The sequence below is a fragment of the Solanum lycopersicum genome, chromosome 3, assembly GCF_036512215.1.
Source record: "Solanum lycopersicum chromosome 3, SLM_r2.1".
In the NCBI taxonomy this organism is placed as follows: domain Eukaryota; kingdom Viridiplantae; phylum Streptophyta; class Magnoliopsida; order Solanales; family Solanaceae; genus Solanum; species Solanum lycopersicum.
Window position 1 is genome coordinate 52,791,679 of NC_090802.1, and position 9,147 is coordinate 52,800,825.

Sequence of the window (9,147 nt, forward strand, 5' to 3'; positions counted from 1 at the left end):
TATCATATTAGGTTCTAGTTTAACTTCCCTTTTTTTTCTTTTTTTTTATGGACTCTGTCCATTCATGAATCTAATATTACTGTTCATCTCTTTCTCTTAGCTTTTATTCTTAAAAGTTTCTTCTTTAACCACACCCTGGATTTGGTTATTCATAGTTCCTTTCTCAGAACATTTAACCTGACAATATCCTAGGAATTTACAAGTTAATCCATCGATACAAATAAGAAGCTAAGAGACTAACCATATACTAAGTAATATAGATTCATGATGATATTCATAAATTTACATAAATTTACAAGATTAAAGTTTTATAAACACGCATAATTTAACACACATAATTTACATATATGGGAAGTTTACTAGAAGCTTAAATATGAAAACTTACATTTTAGAATAGAGTGAAGTTTATATATATATATATATATATATATATATATATATATATATATATATATATATATATATATATATATATATATATATATATATATATATATATATATATATATAAATTAAAATTCTAATTAAAGTTGGAAGATCAATTCTTTTATGAAAATATTGAGATTTAAATTAGAATTCTAATTAAAATAGAAAATTAATTCTTTCATGTAAATATAGGGATTTAATTTAGAATTCTAATTAAAATAGAAAATTAATTCTTTCATGTAAATATGGAGTTCAATTTAGAATTCTAATTAAAATAAAAAATTAATTCTTTTATGTAAATATTGAGATTTACTTTAGAATTCTAATTAAAATAGAAAATTAATTTTTTTATGAAAATGTTGAGATTTAATTTAGAGTTCTAATGTTATGAATATTAGAAATAAAATCAATGAAAAATATAAATGATATCCAATTGATTCAAGAGTTGGGTTCCCGTACCCAAACCTCCGTAATGATACATAAGTCATACGTGAGTAAAATATTCAAGAATAATGCCATCTACATAGATCAAAAATCAAGATCTTAGTATATATACAAGATACATAAGTCTTGTAGTACATACTCTTAGGAAAATAAGAATCACTTAACGAATTATAAATGAAGCCCATGGCTTGTATGTATAGACACATAAGTTTAACATACGTTCAAGAATAAGTGAACCTAAGATATACGTAATGAAATGAAGAATGTGGTGACAATCATGATGTGAGGCTAATGTATATGAGAGCAATCTCAAATGAGCCTAAGTAAATGTTACCAATACGTACTCACCAATGAGAGTGTAAGATAATGAAGAGACCAGTCTCTATGAACACTCTAATGAAAAATATTGAGTTTAAAACACTTAATACAAATGATGAGATGAGAAATCATCTATTGAGCTATGATGTCCTCATACTAGAAGTCAGCTTCCATGATGTATGAGTTGAATGTAATTGAATTTTATACTGAGCATCGATAGGCTAGCTATGAGCGGTGATGCCTTCTTACGGGAAGGGCGGAGGTTCACGTAACTCTCATGAGATGAGACTGTCCGGCTTGCCGGGTATGGGTCTCCATACATCTCCTAGTCTTTGAACTTATATTGCCACTATAGGGATCTGGCGGGGTTAAATTCCCTTATACGCTAGCATGTTATTGAATCGCTTTTGCCGGTGATTCCACCTCTTTTCGGTGTGGGGGAGACACTGGATTTCATGATGCTCACATGATCTATGTCGGTTAAAGTTAAAGTTTCCAATGAATGAATGAGGTCAGCCTCAAATGAATCGTATACAGAAATGAATGATACCGAAGGTGTTAGGATAGGATAATCAAGAGGTGAGCTAGATTCAGGTAATGACATTAGGTTATTCCTGATCATTGCACAGCAAATCCGATGAAAGTCTTAAACTACACCCTAGGTATAGCTGATGTTCACACTGGCCTATGAATGAATTGAAACAAGGTACGTATGAAAGAATGAAGCAGACTCTGTGTTTGCTAAAGAAGGCTCCCTAGTTGAGGTCCCATATGTTGAGCCCTCATTTTGGGAAGTCTTAAGGTTAAGTCTATGATAATAAGGTCTCATGGTATATGAATGAATAATATGAAAGAAACTATTTGTTATATGTTATGTGTTATATGAAGATGTTATGTGTTGTGTGCCATACGATGATTATAATGATGCATGTCACTCTCATGGCATAACTTCCCCAAATCTCAATTTAGCAAGTCCACTGACTTGACTTCCAAACATCATGTTGTTAGGAAAGAGCTCTTCTTCCTCATGCATGTCCCTGGTGTGTGCTTGCATATACCCATACTTAGTACAAGTGTGTACTAATTCCATACAAACATCTACTTTTAGGTGCAGGCACAGGTGGATGGTAGAGCTATAGGTTCGTTGTTGCAGCAATCCGGACGTCAGCATTCATCCGGAGTTTGGTAAGTCCTCATGCTTTCAAGGATGCTACTGTTTTACATTCTAGCGTAGTTTTAGAGTTGAGCTAGTGGAGCATGTTCCACTAGCGTATCTTTCCTGTTTTGGTTCAGACTTTGTATTGGTGCTATTTTGGCCGATATACAACTAATACTTAATGAATTATTTCTTTCAGTTGCTTATCTCTTAAATGTTAAATGGTTGATGATGAACGATTATGAAATATTAAAAATGTTTAGCAAGTATGATTAAAGAATCAAAAATTTCAAATTTTCCGCTAAAATTAACATATGTAAAGTAAGAATGATGTAAGTAGGCTTGTTGCGACCTCTGAGAAGTCAACGACACCGGTCACGTCCGGGGTCTAGATTCCGGTTGTTACAATAATAATGTGCAATAAGCTATATGAATTTGAAAGGAAAGATTATCTTTGTCTAATTTAAACATTTGAGTCATTTCTTCTTTATATATATATATGTGTGTGTGTGTGTGTGTGTGTGTGTGTGTGTGTGTATATATGTGTGTGTATATATGTGTGTGTGTGTGTGTGTGTGTGTATATATATATATATATATATATATATATATATATAAAATTAAAGATTCACAACATAAAAGACACAACAATTTTAACGAATTAATCAACATCACCTCTCTCTATATATATAAAATTAAAGGCTAACAACATAAAAGACAACAATTTTAATGAATTAATCAACATCACCTGTGAGGTAAACTATCACGAAATGGTTCTTGGACATTGCTGCCTCAAATATGCAATCGGCTATAAGAATCTCTAGCTTTCAATTATATGATATAATTTGAATAGTAACACACTTATCAAAATTACTGTGCAAATTAATTGAAACTGCATCCTATACTTTTTTTAAAATGTTAGGTGTTTTTATAAAATTATAGAGTACATGAAAAGTTTTCTAACAAATGAAAATTAAAAGAATTAACAATTTTAAATTAATGGGATAAGTGTATATAATTATAGAGTAAAAGATAAATTACACTAAGCGCTTGACAGATTCATAGGCTTCACATTAATGTTTCACAATTTTAGGAAGTTGAAACGAAATCAGAATATTGGATAGCGGACATATTTTAAGAAGATGAAAAAGCTAACAATTTCAAGACATATTTTCACAAACAATAATTTGAGTGAAAAGGAGAGAGGGGAGAGTGAAATGGGTGGTCCGATTAGATTTGAATGTTCATATGTGAATGGTTCGGGTAATACCCGATTCTTTATTAATGGATAGCAATAAAATAAAATAATATTATTTCATTGAGAATGAACAATCGATCGAGATTTGAGTTTAACATTATTGTCAAGATGTTATATTTATATTAATTGAAAATAGTTTCATGGGAATAATAGGACTCTCGCAAACTTTAAATGTTTACTTAAAAAATTGGTACAAATTTAATGGGGCAATTATGTATTTTGTCCTTCTACTAGATCAATAGCATTCCACGCGTTCATGATAACACAACTTTACAAATGTCCCTCGATAGAGAACGAAAAAACTTATGGCTCACATGTGCAACGCACGTGCCCATGAGTAGTATATATAAATGAAAAAATAATGATTTGTATGCTTCAGACTAAGCCATGTAAGTAGAGTCTTGAACTTAAAATGGAAATAGATTTATTAACCTTTTTTGTGCTAACACAAGTTCTAGTAGTATATATAGACACACAAAATAGACCTAGTTCAATACATAAAATTATCATGGAGGCGCCTTTAGAAGCTATTAGGGATAGAATGACAAGTGATTTGTTGTTCTACAAAAAATCTCCTCAGCCTTTTGAGATCGATCTTCTTCGAATTGGTTCGCAAAAAAAAAGTTTTGTTGATGTGGTTCCATCAAAGAATGATCCAATGGGCGCTAATAATTTCAAAGATGCGGCGGCTGCAAACAAGTGTTGTTGAATTTCGGAGATAACTATGGATATATAGAAAAATAGGTATAAATTTAATGGGGCAATTATGTATTTTCTCCTTGTACTAGATCAATAGCATTGCACGCATTCATAATAACACAACTTTACAAATGTCCCTCGATAGAGAACGAAACAACTTATGGTTCACACGTGCAACGCACGTGCCCATGATTAGTATATATAAATGAAAAAGAATGATTAGTATGCTTTAGACTAATCCAAGTAAATAGATTCAAGACTAGATTCTTCTTTTTAACTATCTTGATGCTTGGACTTAAAATGGAAATAGATTTATTAGCTTTTTTTTTTGTGCTAACACAAATTCTAGTAGTATATATTGACTCACAAAATAGACCTAGGTCAATACAAAAAATTATCATGGAGGCGCCATTAGAAGCTGTTAGGAATAGAAAGACAAGTGATTTCTTGTTCTACAAAAAATCTCCCCCGCCTTTTAAGATCTATCCTCTTCGAATTGGTTCACAAAAGAAATAATTTTGTTGATGTAATTCCATAAAATAATGAGCCAATGGCCGCTAATAATTTAAAAGATGCGGCGTCTGCTCAATAAGTGTCATTGAATTTCGAAGATAACTATGAATATACATAAAAACTTCGACGTTTAGAGGAGAATGTTCCCATCTGCCAATGATTGAAACAATGAACGAACTAAGAGTGGGCGATCAGGCAATTTCAATCGCCACACCAAAAATCTTGAAGATATAAGAGGTTTAAGTAAAGATGACAAAAACTTTTTTGATTTGACCGGAATAGCCAGTATCTACAATTGGTTGATTTTAGTATAAATTTACTTTAATATTTTAATATGAATATATATGTTTCTTATATAGTTACATCTCAACTTCTTTGCATTTACATGAGCATTGTTATATGCACCGTTGTATGTGTACTAAACTACTAATATTGCACTTGCTTTATTTTTTAGTACAGGACATCGTCAAGCGGTTGTTGAGAGACCTCAGCTAGGAGATCACTGATTTATATAGTTAAAGGGTGAGCCTGTTTTTTCAAGTTACCATAGATTCATCTAGGATCTTAGTCTATTTCCTTCGGACTTAGAGCTTTCAAATTCTTACTTTTTGTTTAGTTGTTTTGGGTTGCATCCCCTTATCTTAGAATGTTTACTTCAATGTTTTGATACAATGAATTTAGGGTCATAGGAGTTGAATCTCCGCTTGTTTATGTTTGTGTTTGGAAATAAACTGAGTTTATAGGAACTCAACTTTATCTAAATGCTTGTCTTTTGATTAGTATTGTTTTGTTGGGTTGCAACAATTGTTCTCCCATCAAAGGATTAGTGCGGGTGTCAATCATGATAGTTTAAGTTGTGACACTCTTACCATCTTAGGTCTACTAATTATTACCCATACACCTCATTCTGCTGCCAATTCTATCATTAAAAATTCAACCCTATTTTCACTGTAAAGTTTTTCCAAACCTACCCTTTATGTCAGATTTTCCAAGCCACCAAACGCCACATGTACCATACTCTAAGGTTACAAACCACTTCAACACATACAAACACACACATATAGACAGATGTATATGGTCCAAACAAATAAACTATACACAAGACTGTCGGTTGCCAACATGATCTACAAACTATAATAGACATGTCTAAACAATCACCATAATTTAAATTTAATTTCAAATCACCTTTAAAGTAATTGATAATATTTATGAGGTGTGGTATCTAATACAAACCATAAATATTTCATAGAAGATATGTACTTGAGTCAATTGATAATATTTACGAGGCATCCTGCATGATTTGATCATGATATATGTTATATTTGCCATGGTGTCTAATCGAGCCGATAAATCACACAATTACAATGATTACAATTACACTCGTAAACCACGAGCAATTAAGACAAATTCATGTGTGAGATTAACAATAAAATATCATTCACATTGATTCCTTTAATTTATTTCCTGAACATGCATTATGTATGGTACACTTAATCCTTATGGCATACCGTCAATTCACCACAATAAGAATTTTAAAAGGTTTACAATTATGAACTAGTCAGCCATAACTAGTCATAGGATAATATTTGCTTACACAGTACATTTCCGCCCTATTAATTAGCGTCAACAAATGTTTTATAAAGAAGTCAAGGTCTTACCCCTCAAAATCCTCATAAACTCGAATTCCCCCCACCTTAGGATGAACCCAAGACATCCTCTAGGACCACAATTACTGTATCTAAGGCCAATAAATCAAAGGACTGAATCAGAGGGAATAAATTACTTAACTTTACAAAGGTTCCTGATGAAAAATGTCTCAAATCTCCCCAAGTCGCCCTTGAGGGTTTTGGAGGTTTCTATGCATTTGCAACGATTAAAGCCTCTATAGTGGTCCAAATACCTTTTTAGTGGACAAAAGGGCCCATAGAGTAAATCAAATTTTGTTATCGTAGCAACGTGTCTCCCACTATAACGGCTTGCCCGAGACAAAACTCAAAAATATTCTTAAATTAGTCTATTTCACAAAATCTTGACTTTCCTAACAAACCTCACGCCAAATTTGATATTAGGAGTTACATATATCCGAATTTACTTCTAAAAAGTCTTACGGACTCCTTCATGCCTTAGGGACTAGAAAAGAAACTCTATTTAAACACTTCACCCGATTATTTTCTTGAATTTCTAGACCTCATCTTACTAAGACTTTGTCCGATTCTAGCATAACCTGAAATTTTCAATTCTTAAACCCAGAAATTTTCTCATACGATTTCTTTTGCAAATAGTTTGTTCTTAACTATTGGAAACGTTATATGATATTCTTACAATTGAAGTTAATTTAGTGTTCAATATCAAGATTTTTATCAGTCTTACCAAGTCTTGTTAGGTTGAAATCATTAAATTTCTCCAAGTTTTATTGCAGTAAAAATTATGAGGTTTAAAATAAAGATGATGTACAATAGAAAATTGCACAAATAGTTTGAAAATATGTGACATTGCTAAGAAGTCTCTTTCTTTATACATGTTGTGCTTCAATTACATGAAAAAATTATTTATATTTTAGAAATATTAAGTGACCATGACACGATATTTTTGCATGTATATTAAGGTGGTAAGGGATAAGTTTTAAGTCACTCACTTCATGAGATGAGAATTGCTCTCATTTTGTGCTTTCTATGTCACGATAGTGGCATGGCAAAAAAGAACTTACTTTGAACAGAAAGAAGTGAATTTTTTTAATTATTCATTGAACGAACGCGATACTAAAGATAAATTTGTATCAAACATGAATTTGATGTTGACGGTTAGTTTTACTTGAAAATCTCACCTTGAAGGCGGTCGTGAGGTTCATAAATAATACGAAGCTTAGTCCCCAACGACGGTCCATATCAGATTTTGATGTGTATTCCTAACATTTTTCTTGATGCTACTTTTGTTTAACAATATAAACGCTTCAAAGTTACAAAAAATTTAATTATTGATAACACCCAACTAATAATACATTTGTAACTCCTCATGATTTAAAAGAACTGGAATTATAAAGAAGCCATATTTTTGGAAATAATTAAATTTGGAAAGTTTGACCAAGCTAAGTTAAGAATGAGCATTGGATTAACTTCAAACGGCCATTAATCCTAGATCAGGATGATTTTAATGTGCTAGAAGATACCTAGGAATTATCTTTGAATTATATTTTCAACGCCGCGGAGTTTGCTTAGTTTCGAGTTCGTATGAGAGATATATGCCCATTTGAAGTCGAGTTATCTAGATAAGGAAAGTCAAAATTAGATTTTAGTAGGATATTATGGTCTTTTCGCTCCGCAATTATTTAATTTTGGTTTTAGTTATTTAATTAGGGTCTAAACTGATTTTATTTAGTTTACACTTCATAAAATGAAGTTAGGGTTTTGAGAGAAGAGGAGAAGAAGTTGGAAAATCGTCGTGTTCTTGGAGAATTGCTTGTGGATTTCGCCAAAGGTTAATCCCTACGAGGTATGTGAGATCACATAGCATTGAATTCGTTTATGCACACGCCAATCATGATTTATTTTAGTGAATTTATGTTCTTGAAAGTATAAAAATTGGGTTCACAGACTTTAATGAAGTTTTTATTGGGTTCTTGATTGTTGACATTGTAGAGAATTTCTTGATCTAAATTTATGAAATCAGATGTTGTTTTGAGTAGATTCTTGCATATTGTGTTTATGTAGTCGAATCGAGTTTGGGGAAACAACCAATTGAATCTAAAGGATTTAATGTTGAAAATAATGAAAAAAAATACTCGTATAAAATAAAAACACCATCTTCTTATGGTTTTAAAATTATTAAACGAGGTTTATGAAATTTTGGTGAAATTTTTTTTTCTTCTAACATTTCTGTCAACTAGTCACATCTATCTAACGGTAAGAATAATTTTTTTGTTTGTTAAAAATCGTTGCCAAGACAATGATTTTATTAAAGATTTTATTCTAATATCGCTTTTTACGTAGCGATTTCATAAATAAAAATGCACTTATATATTCATGATCATCATTTGAATTTTGAAGTGTGCCATTATGGAAGAATCTAGCCAAAATTTCAAGCATTTGAATTTTTTTTCCATCGGAGTCAACTGATAGGTAAATAAAGTAATATTTTTTTACTTCTAAAATTATTTTTCTTATATGCAATATATTTATATTATTATTTTTATAGGGATGATCAAATTCAAAATGCAGTGAATTATTGTACTGAAACTGTAAATAATAATGTTATGGGTGATTAACGAGTTGGTGAGCTGCAGAATGATGAACCTTTAGAGCATGAATTAACAGACAGTGATGAAATATATGATGATG